Source organism: Gobius niger (genome assembly GCF_951799975.1).
Source record: "Gobius niger genome assembly, chromosome: 24".
Taxonomy (NCBI): Eukaryota; Metazoa; Chordata; class Actinopteri; order Gobiiformes; family Gobiidae; genus Gobius; species Gobius niger.
Window position 1 is genome coordinate 9,245,945 of NC_136875.1, and position 14,093 is coordinate 9,260,037.

Sequence of the window (14,093 nt, forward strand, 5' to 3'; positions counted from 1 at the left end):
AAGATACATTTCCTCAATTCAAGTCATTTAAGCCAATGCTTGATATTTACTTTTTGCAGTAGGTTCAGCAACTGTGCCCAAAGAATGAGCTTATTCCATCGGTGGATTTCTTCTTCCCTGATGGCGCGGGTTTATTTCAAGACGACAACGCCAGGATTCATCAAACTCACATCGCTCACATTCATTTTCACACATGGATCGGCCACCGCAGAGTCCGGATCTGCTGGAGATGCTCGTTGATACAAGAAACCGATGAAAAATGAATGCAGCACTGGATCTTTTGACATCGCAGAAGCTGATTGAAACAACTCCACAGCGAAAGAGCGCGTGACCTTTTCTCAGGATGTGCGAGCACCAGCGGTTTTGCTACAGATAATTTCTTGAGAGGGTCCTAACAGTTTTGAATTTCCTAACCCTGACATGCTTTGCTCTTTGTCACGTGAAGCCATTGTCCATAATATGAATAGCCCTACTCTCTCTCTCTCTCTCTGTCTCTCTCTCTTCAGAACTGCACCATGCACACACAGTAGCAATTACGCCAATCAGCGAGCCGCCCCAATTAGTGCTCCCCGCTTGTTAAGCCCTGGGGGTTGGCTGGCCCACCACCTCACTTTGCATAACTTAATCTGCAATGACAGCCTCTGACACTCGAGACTTCTGACCCCGACACCGGCTTGTAATAAAAATGTGTGTGAGAGAGAGAGAGGGAGAGAGAGAGAGAGAGAGAGCTAGGCAAAAGCTACAACAACGTGTGGTTACAATTTAGCCCGGCCAAATTGTTCCCAGGCCAATGCACTGCGAAAAAAAGAAAAGAAAAAAAAGCTTTTGACACATTAGACACAATTTTTGCTCTAAGACATAGTTTGCAAATCTGAAATATAATTGAATATAATAAAACTGATGAAAAAGAGGCAAAAATGTCGCAAAAATGTCATAAGAAATTGAGAAAAAATGACCAAAAAAATGACAAAAATGTTTCAAAATGTGACAAAAGAAATTACAAAAATATGACAAAAATGTGATAAAAATTTGACCAAAAATGGCAAAAATGTGACCAAAAAATGACAACAATATAACAAAAAATGACAAAAATGTGATGAAAAATGTGATGAAAAATTGACAAAAATGTGACAAAAAAGGACAAAAAAATGACAAACATGTGACAAAATGTAACAAAAAAATGACAAAAATGTGATGAAAAATTGATGAAAAATTGATGAAAAATTGACGAAAAAATGACAAAAATGTGACAAAAAAGGACAAAAAAGTGACAAAAAAGGACAAAAATGTGACAAAATGTAACAAAAAATGACAAAAATTTGATGAAAAATTGACAAAAAATGACAAAAAAATGACAAAAAATGACAAAAATGTGACAAAATGTGACCAAAAAATGACAAAAATGTAAAAAAAATGACAAAAATGTGATGAAAAATTGAAAAAAAAATGACAAAAATGTGACAAAAAAGGACAAAAAAAGGACAAAAATGTGACCAAAAATTACAAAAAATTGACAAAAAATGACAAAAAAATTACAAAAAATGTGACCAAAATGTGATAAAAAATTACGAAAAAATGACAAAAATGTGCCAAAAAATGACAAAAAAATGACAAATATAGTTACAAAAATGAGTTGAATACCCAACAAAAAAATGCTGGAAAAAAAATCTGATGACGTGAGGAAAAAGATCCTCTCGGTTCAGGCGGGAGTTAAGAGGTTACACAGATTTGTACTAAATGTGATCAGAAGCATCTGTACTTTTGCTCAAGAAATGAAATCAAGTACTTTGACCATGCAGCTCTATCAAGTGGGCCCTGTCCGGATCATTGTTGAGCCAAAAAGAGCACATATATTGGCAGGCAGCTTTTGTGGATTAGCCTGGCATGGCTCAGATATACTGCACCCTCTACAACCTATTTATATTGGAAGCTTTTTTAACTTATTTTTTGTGTGGAAATATGCAGCAGTCGGGCCGAGGGGATCCCAGAGAGGGGCTCCCGGTTGTGGGCGTGATTCCTCCAGGCCGCAGCCTGTCTAAGCTGGTTAGAGCCGGATGGGCAGATGTGTTAATGTGGAGATGGGCGCAGGTCTCCAGTGGCTCCAGAGATTGCTCGCCTCGACATGAAACAGTAACATTGGGGTTTTTGATACTAGTGAGGGTCATGTTTTATTGATGGAAGCGTTGGGCAAACAGAGAGAGGACGTGTTACAATTTCATTCTCAAAAAGGTCATTCTCACAATAACACACTAACGTTTCATTCATTTACTAAAACAGATTTGTGTGTGCTCGGTGCTGTGTAACAATCTACACCAGCCATTCCCAAAGTCCAGAGCATCGTCGCTCCCCAATCAATGGGAAGATCTAATGATTAAATAATGAATCATGTTATACAGATTTTTATTGTGTTTTTAAAAAAAATACATATTTGACAATTAATAGCAATAACTTTAGACTAAATTATGATTTAAAGTGGTACAAATTCAAATCAATTTCCAATCAAATTTTGTTCTATGTACATTTTTTGGAGAGTGGGCCTCACTTTGGGAAATGCTGATCTAGATAATCAAATAACACCCCGCTTTGTAACATTAGTTCAAAATTGAATAAAACATGCACTTCATTTTTTCATAAAACCACATTTTGTAATAATGTGTTGTATATAGGGGTGGGACTTTAAAGCAGTACTAAGTAACTCTTGCAGGTGTCGTAGAAAGTTGCGATTTTTTTTATTTATTAATTGTCCGTGAGAGTAAATACTACGCTGACAGAAAAGACAAAGGGAGAGAGGTATATTGTACATCCAACTACAAAGTAGAAATATTTTTTTTTCACTCAAACTGGCTGTAAATACTGTTTAAAGTGGCGCTAGCCCGCAGTTAGCTTTACGTTACGTAGCCTTACGCTCTACGTTTATGTTACTTAGAACTGCTTTAGCGCGTTAATTTTGATGTATCAATTACAAAGATTTTTACGCATTAATTTTTTAGCAAAAAATTGTTGTTTTTGCTTTTCGCGATTAATTGTGATTAATCAATTACAGACCTGTAATTAACTCGATTTTAAAAACTTCCCACCAAACACAACTAGTCCCACCACTAGTTGCGTTTCTTAAATAATTCTATCGACACATGTTGTAATAAATCTAACAGGTTAAAGCAGTACTAAGTTACTCTTCCCCCTAGAGGCCATAAGCGCAACTGCAGATGTAGTAGCAAGTTACGATTTTTTAACTTATTAATTGTCTTGGAGAGTAAATACTACACTGACAGGAAAGGCGAAGGGAGAGAGGGTTACTGTGCATCCAATTATACAATGGATTTTTTTTTTTTCACTCAAACTTGGCTGTACACTGCGTTCCAAATTATTATGCAAATTGGATTTTTGTGTCAAAAAGGTAAAAAAAAAAACAATAATAATGAAACTCATGGATGGTATCGTGTCTTGGGGCTCTATGAATCACTGACATTAATCTCAGAGACCTGGGATAATTAGTGTTCAGGTTAAGCCCAGTTAAGGGAAAAAATACTGAAAAAGGGTGTTCCACTTTATTATGCAGATCATCATTTTTAAGCAATATGGCAAAGAAAAAGGGACTTTCTGCTGATGAAAAGCGTGAAATAGTTGAATGCCTTGGTCTAGGTATGAAAACCTTCGATATTTCATGAAAGATTAAGTGTAATCATCGTACTGATAAGAGATTTGTGGATGATTCAGAGCACACTCCGTTTTGTGCCGATAAAGGCACAATATGGACGGTTTCTGCCAGAAAAACACATCAGATTAGGAGAACAGATGCCACAAAGCAGCATACAGGTATTTGAAGCTGCTGGTGCCTCTGGAGTCCCCCAAACATCAAGGCGTAGGACCCTCCAGAGGCTACAGTTGTGCATAAACCTTCTATCCGGGCCTCCCCTAAACTGTTAATTGAATGCTGATGAACAGAAACGGCTGCAGTGGCTCAGAAATACATGAGGACTCATTTTCAAACAGTCTTGTTCACTGATGAGCGCCGTGTAGTCCTGGATGGTCAACTCAATGGAGTAGTGAATGGTTGGTGAATGACCACAATGTCCCAACAAGGCTGTGACGTCAGTAAGGAGGTGGCGGAGTCATGTTTTGGGCCAGAATCATGGTGAGAGAGCTGGTCGGCCCCATTAGGCCCTTTTAGGCTCCCTGAGGGTATGAAAATGACCTTTGAAAAATATGTGGAGTTTTTGACTGACAACTGTCTTCTATGCTACAAAATGAAGAGCCGTGCTTTCCCTAACAAAATCCTCTTCATGCGTGACAACGCACCATGTCATACTGCAAAGAATACCTCTGCATCACTGGCTGCTATGGGCATAAAAGGAAAGAAACTCATGATGTGGACCCCCTCCTCCCCTGACCTCAACCCTGTTGAGAACATTTGGAGCCTCAACAAAAAAAACTGCTATGAGGGTGGGAGGCAGTTTTCATCCAAACGGCAGCTCTGGGAGGTTATTCTGACATCATGCAAACAAATCCAAGCAGAAACTGTCCAAAAACGTACAATTTTAATGGATTTAAGCATTTTAAAGCTGCTATCACACAAGGGCTCCTATGTTAAAATATAACTTGACCTGTTCATATTTTTTTGATTGAAATAGCTTTTGATTTCAGTAAATATGACCTCCTAATGCTACAAATACAACAAATGACCATTTTCAGTTAACTACAAGCTTTAAAATGTATTGAAACGATGAGTTGCATAATAACTTGGAACAGTGGATTTTGAGGTTTTTACTATATTTTTTTTTTTTTTTTAAATACTGTTATCACTAGGAAATTTTTTCCACCACATTTAAATGATCCTCTACCAGGTAAAGACTTAAAAATTATGCTGACTCTCATTTGAGTTGACAATTTAGAAAATCTTAGAAAAATGTCATTTGCATAATAATTTGGAACGCAGTGTAAATACTGTTTAAAGTGCTGCAGTTAGCTTTGCCCGTTAGCATCTTAGCTTCTTCTTCGTGATTCCATTAGTGTGTATTGGTGGCTCCGGTCCGGTGGCAGTCAAGTTGCAAACATGGTTTTCTGTCCAGAGACACCAGGGGGAGATGAAAGACCCTCCAATCATCCCATAAACACTTGTATTACCCCCACAGGGACTACGGAAAGGATTTATTAAGGTAAACACGTTACTTAGTAGTATGGGTGAAGAAGAAAATTAGTTTAAAAGGACATTAAAGACCATAAAGAATAATACTCCATAACCCACCTCTTTTCCCAAAACTTCTGGGGACCCCCTGTAAAGTGTTTGACTGATCTACAAGGCCTGTCAGCTTGGAGCCTCTTATTTCACCATCAAAACATTTGACAGAACAACACAAAAAGTACATTGCCTATCACTTTATGGACCTCATTTGCATCAACACTCAGACGCTCCTTGCATTAACCCGCAGTGAACGCTGGCCTCTCCCCCCTCACGCTCTGCCCAGGTGCTCCCGGCAAATGAGTCCAATCTGCTTCAGCGCAACCAAACACTTACCGTATGAAGCATCCGTCAGGGGTGCCCCCTCTCTCCCACTCTGTTTCTGCCTCTCTCTCTCTCTCTCAGAGCTCCACGAGTGGCTGAACTGTGACACTTGTTGCTAGGCGCTAAACCTGCCGGAAGCCGCGGCACCGTGGCGGCACAAAGCTAACTATTGTAAAGGTGCGTTTGATCTCACTTTGTTTTTGAACTCCGCTAGAAGTCGGCGGAAAGACAAAAAAGGGCCCCGCGGACTCACGACGTGCGAATTATCTCCACCAACAATTGAAAGACCGAACGGCTTCAATCTACTCTAGAGTTTTCTCGTGTTTTTTCCTTTTAATTTGCGGTTTTTAATTGTTTTTGTTGGGAGTTCAAAACTAGCATAAGCGTGGAAGCGGGGAGGAGGGGGGTAGAAAAGCGTAGCAGCATAGCGGGGCGCGCTTGGTTTGCGAGTATCTTGCCGTGCCTATTCCATTGGAGGCGGACTGATAAACAGGCTAGGATAATTAAAGGGGAGTGATAAATAGTGCTTCCTTAATTAAAGGGGAGTGATGAGGACACGTGTCGAAATGTTTTGTTAGCGGCCGGCGGACAGATGAAGGAGGAGAGTAATTGCTTCGGATTAATTATTTGGATACGGCCAGCGAGAGGGGGCGCGCATCTCTGGAGGGAGGAGGGGGGGGAGGCAGGCGGGGAGGGAGGCAACACAGTGGAGCATGTGTTCAGATTGGTGCATTTAATGTTGAGAATGGAGAGAAACCAGGGCGTTGTAGATAGAGCTTGTGTCGTCAGAACCGCGAGAGATTTCTGCAAATACTGGAAATGACACCAATGGAGACTTTAAGATGTAAAATACTGGAGTTATTTAAAAAAAACAAGAGGTTTACGAAAGTTACTTAACTGGACTTTCAGTTTGAGTCAACATTTCGCTCTCCTGAAACGTTTCCTCCAGCCTCCACTGCTGCAATGGGGATGGATGGGGGTGTCCTCCAGAGGGGTCTTTCCCAGATGCTCGACAGCTGGAACTGAAGTCCCCCGTGTCTGTTTTGGGCCGGGCGGTACAGCCTCTCATAAATGGCACAAGTTCACAAAATCTCATCAAACAAACATAGTAAAGGGTGAGTTTGGTGTTTTTTGTTTTTTTGTTTTTTTTACTGTGACATTACAACTAAGATGTTGATGGAGAAAACGAGCAAGACATCTCTAAATTGAGCATAATTACGTAATTAGATGTTTTTACCTGTCATAAGTGATGTCATAAATGTTGCCCTGGCGTGTTTTGGAAGACCTTGTAAGCCGCCTAAGAAAAGAGGGTGTCCATTAATACCCTTAATACCTCTACTGCACTACTTGCACTGTGTCAAAGTTAAGGCCCGCGGGCCACAGGCGGCCAATGAGATGATTTAATGTGGCCCTTTGAGGGGCATGAATTCCTAAGCATGTCCATCCATCCATCCATCTTCTTCCACTTGTCCGTTGCCGGGTCGTGGGGGCAGCTGTTGGAGCTGCTCAAATCACATTGCACCAGCCCCTTATGGCTCCTCCTGCAGGTGGTGGGTCCACAGGAGCACAGCCTCACGATTAAACGGGCCTGTTGGTCTCTCATAAGAGGCTTCTGAACCACTCTTTGTCTGACCCGTCACCTAGGACCTGTTTGCCCTGGGAGACCCTACCAGGGGCACAAAGCCCCTGACAACAGAGCCCCAGGAGCATTCGGGTGCTCAAACCCCTCCACCACGTTAAGATGGCGGTTCCAGGAGGGGATTCCTAAGCATGTCAAAAAAATAGTCTCTAGCCCATTCCTGTGCGGAGTTATGGTTTTTCAAAGCTTAAATTTAAAAGAGGAAGTAATTCCACACATGTCCAGCAGAGGGCGCTGACAAAATAAGAGATCAGGATATAAACAGCATATTACAGCCACATGGTTAATGGTCCGTCTGCCCCAGGCCAGCTGTGGCTACAGTAGTAACTTACTGCCATTTAATGTGGAGTGACTGAATAATGACTTCATGCAGCACTTTGAGAAACATGTGACACAGGCTGATAGCACGATAAGTGTTAGCCATTATTTATGAGGCCACAGTCTTAACAATATATGTGGCCCGCGATCCGCAGCTGCCTGGGGGCCCCCCGTCAGCAGGGGCCCCCAGAGGGCCAACAGATTTGACATAAACGACCAAGATAATGGGCCAAGGCACCAAGGCAGCAGCTACATTTTTACACTAGATCACGATTTATTCATTATTCATTAGTGTTGATACTGTAAATATACATATGTATATACATAAGACTGTAAATATATGTATGTAGACATAAATACATACCATGTTCCAAAGGACAACAGTGTGAAGTGTAAAGTGTGAAGTAACAAAAGGGGCAGATATTATAAGACTTGTTCTTCTCCTCTGCTCCGTTTCATTCATACTGCGTTGGCGGTTTTATTGTGATTGCTTAACATCACTTTTGAATGAAATAAATAAATTAAATGAAATTAAATGAAAATTATTTTTAACCAGAGAACCTCTTTGTTTTTTTCCTTTTTTGGTATCTGCTTCATTTGATGGACTATGTCAGGGGTGTCCAAATTTTTTTCCTGTGGGGCCGCATACTGAAGCGTACACAGGGTGAAGGGTCATAGATCGGTGGTTAGTGCCGCAAAACCTTTGACTAGCAGAGGTTTAAATTGCGCCCCACACTTTTATTTCTGCTCAAAACCTTCATGCCAGCTCTGTCTCACAGTAAAAGGTTAGTTGTTTGGTTAGAATTGTGTAGAATTATTACATTTCAAATAAAAAGGACTATCTCTGATGATGTGTCCCGATTCAGCAAGAAGGCAGAGGGCCACCAAAAAATGGTCTGAGGGCCGCACTTTGGACACCCCTGGACTATGTCGAGGTCATACACACACATACTTTGGGACAGTATCATGAAATGTGGTACAAAATATCGTCATCAACATGATAACAGCTCATCATCAACCGACATCAGTGGTTCTGGGAGTTTTACGCCTTTAAACATTCAATATTTGACAGGCAGGTTGGAGACCCTTGTTACAGGATGATTATATTAAGGAACATACAACAATAACATTTTTTTTTCTGGCCTGGCACTTTTGCATTATCACCCCATGCTACGTCTATCCATTATTACAACAGGTTACCACGTGATGGAATTTGCGATGGGTCCGTCAGATCTTATACACACATCTGTATTTAGAGCTTAGTGCTTTACAATAATCAAGCATGAAACGAGCCAATTAGCCTCCACGCAAATGCCGTCAGGCTCATTATCCCCGTGTGATGTACGAGGTATAAGCATCAATCCGCGTGAGCCGCAAAACAAATGGGCGCCTAATCAATTACTGGAAGCTATAGTAAATTGATTGCATGCGCTACATTATCAGAAAGCGGCGAAATGGAAGTTGAGATTTACATTGTTATCCCGGTCCTAATCTTTTTCATCACCGGTGATCTAGAGGCGTCACATGATCGAACGCTACGCTGGTGGAGCTAAAGCGTGACGTGCATCTTAAAGGCGATCTGGGGGAACACGCTCGGTTATCGGGGGCTGTGAGGCGAGAGCGACAAAACGTGTCCCGAGTGTGATGAATAAACAAGCCTGTAAGCAAGATCAGACATGCTCCTAATGCCACTGATAAGGTTCTTATTGTCGTGTTATAAGCGTTCATATTCGAACAGGGTGATATGTAGCCAAAAGTACCGACTTTTGATGTGTTTTTGGCAGAGACTGTGACAAAAAATAATAAAGCTTTAAGGAAATGGGGGCAGGCTCCAGAAGTTCTAGCGGTTCTTGACGGGACCCAAAAGTGGGTTTCCAGACCATTTTCAGTGGGTCGCTAGCCATTGCCAAACCCTATTCTAGATCATTTTTGGATCATTTTTGACAGAAAGATCTGAACTCTCCTTAGAAATACAGCATTTTTTTAAAGTAAAAAAGTGAAAATGATTGTTTTTGGGTCACAACTTATGATTACGTTGAAGGTTGGTCCCGGAGCCACACCAGTTGAGAACCACTTGCTTAAATAAACAAATAAATAAATAAATAAATAACTTTACCGGGAGTGGGTGCGTCTCCAGCTCGTCTCCATGGAGATGTGACTAAAGTCAGCAGGATTTGAGATTTGAACTGGTTAGGATTCTTTGATTACCCACTGCAGTAATAGCATTTTCTTTGTCGAGCTGGTCATTAGGAGCATGTTTTGTATTGATGGCAAAATAAATAGCTGGTGCAAGCTGAAAAGTGAATACACATTATTCCATTGTGTATGCACTACATAGGTACTACTAATTGCAGATTGTTACAAAGCGGATTACATTGTACCAAATGAGTAGTAAAGTAAAGTGTATCCTTTTCTAAATAAAGGAGCTGGTTCCAAAACCCAGCCCTGGATTGTGTAAAAAAAACATCAGTCTAGACTTTCCATGCTTGACATCTCTCTGACCTATAGATGCCAAAGTGAAGTCTTCTCTCTTCACTGATAGGGCTTTTCCACCAAGGTGCCGGTTCTGGGCTGGTTCTGGTGCCGGGTTGGTTCCATACTGACTTGGTTTTCCACCAAAATGAGAGCTGTGCCTGTTGTCATAGCAACGCTTTGGGAAGTCAACATCAAAAATGGACAGTAACATCTTCTCCAGGAAGTTCTAAGCACAAACTAACTAATATTGATTGTTTGTTGGAGGACAGAGCCACGCCCCCAGCCGCTGACATCACTGGTGCTCGTTTCTTGGTCCAGCTTTTAATTGGTTCCCAACCGGCACCAGATTTTGGAACCAAGAGTCAGCGTTTTTTCAGTGGAAAACGAAAGAACCGGTTCTGAAACTGGAACTGGCCCAGAACCGGCACCAGCTTGGTGGAAAAGGACTATCGAGAAGACTGAAATATGAAGGTTAAAACTAAAGGCCTAAAGAAGAAGGTTTACAGACGATTAAACCCCATGGAAACTATGTTGAAATAACTGCATGAATAACTGGGATTTGCCAATCATGATCAATCTCATTTCAATTTCGATTCAATTGCGATTAATCCAGCAGTCCCGGTTGAAAGGTTGAAAAAGCTTTTGGTCTGACAGGTTTGGAGCTACGTTCGAAAATGGCTAAGCCCACGCAAAGCATTCTGACATTTGTCCTCAGCATTAGCTTTATGCAAATATCTCTAAAATAGCACAACACTTTGACAGCGTGCCCCTGTGTTTTAGTACTTCACGGGGCATCCTCTCACCTGCCGTCATTACGCTGCTTTTCAGAGCGAGCCCTGCAGTCAAGCACGCATGACCTTTTCCTTCTCTCTCTTTCGGCATGTGTGTGTGCGCGAACATTCACCATCCACACCGAAGCGTTTCATTAGAGACCAAACAGAGCACAGAAACAGTAGTCATGTTCATTCTGGTTGTAGTAGTAATACTTTGGAGCTAGGGCTTTCTCATATTTAACTTCATTTTTTGATTTTATGCTTTGCTTTTTGGGGGAAGGAGGCGGATGTGAAAAATATATCTTATTTTCGATGGCACATTGATATGTTGATGCATTCTGAAGTGGTATTTCCAACATGTAAACTTGGAGATAATCCGAGTGCTCCGAGTTCGGATACATACATTTTTAGGAATAGTGGTAACACTTTACATTACGGGCCGGTAAGTCCTGGTACTTACAGTTGTTACAGTAGTACTTATGGTGGCATTTACACTGGTAATTCTAGGTACTTATTGTGGTTCTTACAGTGGTACTTACGGTGGTACTTACAGTGGTACTTACAATGGTACTTGTGGTGGTAATTACAGTGGTAATTCTAGGTACTTCTTGTGGTACTTAAAGGACACTATAGTGAGAATTACAAGTTATGTACTTCTAGATACAGTGGTAGCTCTTAGTAATGAAGGTTGTAATTCTTGTTTTCCCTAATGCCGTTTTATGTTGTTTTATAGTCACACAATCCTAGAAATTACATCTGTTTGTAGAAGTACCACATTTACTACTTATGAATTGCTGCTGTAGTATTCTTGAATTACCAATAAGTACCGTAGATGTATCACTGAAACTACTAGAAACTGTCATTTAAAGTATCAAAGTACATAGAAGTATGTACTTTGACCATTTCGGCCGCTTGTATTCGCGATCTTGTCCTTTCGGTCATTACCCAAATCTCATGACCATAGGTGAGGGTGGGAACGTAGATCGATCGGTAAATCGAGAGCTTTGCCCCGACTCAGCTCCCTCTTCCCCACGACAGACCGATACAGCGACCGCATCACTGCTGACGCCGCACCAATCCGTCTGTCGATCTCACGCTCCATCCGTCCCTCACTGAGAACAAGACCCCGAGATACTTGAACTCCTCCACTTGAGGTAAGGACTCCCCACCGACCTGGAGAGGGGAAGCCACCTTTTTCCGGTGGAGAACCATGGCCTCGGATTTGGAGGTGCTGATTCTCATCCCGGCCGCTACACACTCGGCTGCAAACCGCCCCAGTGCGTGCTGAAGGTCCCGGTTTGTTGAAGCCAACAGAACAACATCATCTGCAAACAGCAGAGATGAGACTCTGAGGCTCCCAAACCGGACACCCTCCGGCCCCTGGCTGCGCCGAGAAATTCTGTCCATAAAAGTAATGAACAGAACCGGTGACAAAGGGCAGCCCTGGCGGAGACCAACACGCACCGGGAACAGGTCTGACTTACTGCCGGCAATGCGAACCAAGCTCCTGCTGCGGTCATACAGGGAACGGACAGCCCTTAGCAGAGGGCCCCGGACCCCATACTCCCGAAGCACCCCCCACAGGGCACCACGAGGGACGCGGTCGAACGCTTTCTCCAAGTCCACAAAACACATGTGGACTGGTTGGGCGAACTCCCACGAACCCTCGAGCACCCGACGGAGGGTATAGAGCTGGTCCAGTGTGCCACGACCAGGACGAAAACCGCATTGTTCCTCCTGAATCCGAGGTTCAACTATCGGCCGGATCCTCCTCTCCAGCACCCTGGAGTAGACCTTACCGGGGAGGCTAAGGAGGGTGATTCCTCTGTAATTGGAACACACCCTCCGATCCCCCTTCTTAAAGAGAGGGACCACCACCCCGGTCTGCCAATCCAGGGGCACTGTCCCCGACCGCCACGCGATGTTGCAGAGACGTGTCAGCCAAGACAGTCCTACAACATCCAGAGACTTAAGGTACCCAGGGCGAATCTCATCCACCCCCGGAGCCTTGCCACCGAGGAGCTTTCTCACCACCTCGGTGACTTCAGCCCCGGTGATGGGCGAGCCCACCTCCAAGTCCCCAGCCTCTGCTTCCTCATCGGAAGACGTGACGGCGGGATTGAGGAGGTCCTCGAAGTACTCCTTCCACCGTCCGACGACATCCCCAGTCGAGGTCAGCAGCCCCCCACCCGCACTGTACACAGTGTTGGTGAAGTGGTGGTGGGCCATGGATTAAATAATAAAAAATCCCTCTGAAAAAATCTTCCAAGTATTGTTCAGTCCTAGGATGGAAACTTTGAAGTCTTTAGGTCCGACTGACGTGGACATAGTGTCGCCACAATGACAGAAAAATGTGTTCTGAGAAAAAGGCCCTTGAAATTGCATTGTCCCATATAAGTCTATGGGGGAACATTGAATCAGCGCAATATTTAAACATGTTATTGTGAAGATTAGGTATATTTACTGTTTCCGGGTGAAAGCTTATATGTTCAGAGACCAATTTGGCCCAAAACCTGAAAACTGAAAAAATTGAGTTTTGCCTGTAGTGTCTCTGATTCGGAGAGAAGTACTAGGTGTGGAACTGTCTGAATCCATGTGGAACACCTGTTTGTCTAGTATTCACTCCTGCTCTATAAACAGTAGGCACCAATTAATTCAATTTAAGATTGCCCATTGCTTACACTATTCCAATGTCAGATTACATAGAATATATCCATCAGTTTTCCCAGTGTGTGACGGGTGTAATATGCCAGAGGGTACACTGTCCCATGCTTTTTGGGCCTACTCTTCCTTGACAAACTTTTGGTCCAAAATATTTGACCCGTGCTCCAAAGCATATCAGAGGCCCCTCCAGCCTGAGCCCGGACTTGCTATTTTTGGCTGCTCACAAATAACAAGGACAATTCCAACTATAATGCGGCAACCATTGGAGCTGGGATTGATAGATCTCAGCCAAGAGACTGATACTGAAGGAATGGAAGTCTCCCACTCCGGCTTCCTTTCAGGTATGGGTTATCATGTTATCCATAATACGAATGGAAAAACTCCGCACCAGTCAAATGGACACATGTTTCTCCGTTCTTGGAACCTATTTTTTACAGTAAACCAATTGTGTTCCTGAAATAGCGACCTTTCCTCCTACTGCTGTACTAAATATGACCGTAAACAACTGGAAATAACTGCATCTGAGCCTGTTTGTCTGTCATTATTTAGATTTTACCGCTGAAAATACAGGCAATTTGGCAATGTTTATGCTTAAAAATGTCCTTTAAATAATTGTTGGTCATGCTTCTATCAGTAATCTGTAATAACTTTCCCCCCCTAGTCAGCTGTAGCGTCTCGCCTATGACTAAACTACAACTTCTAATTTACTACGCTGCTACTT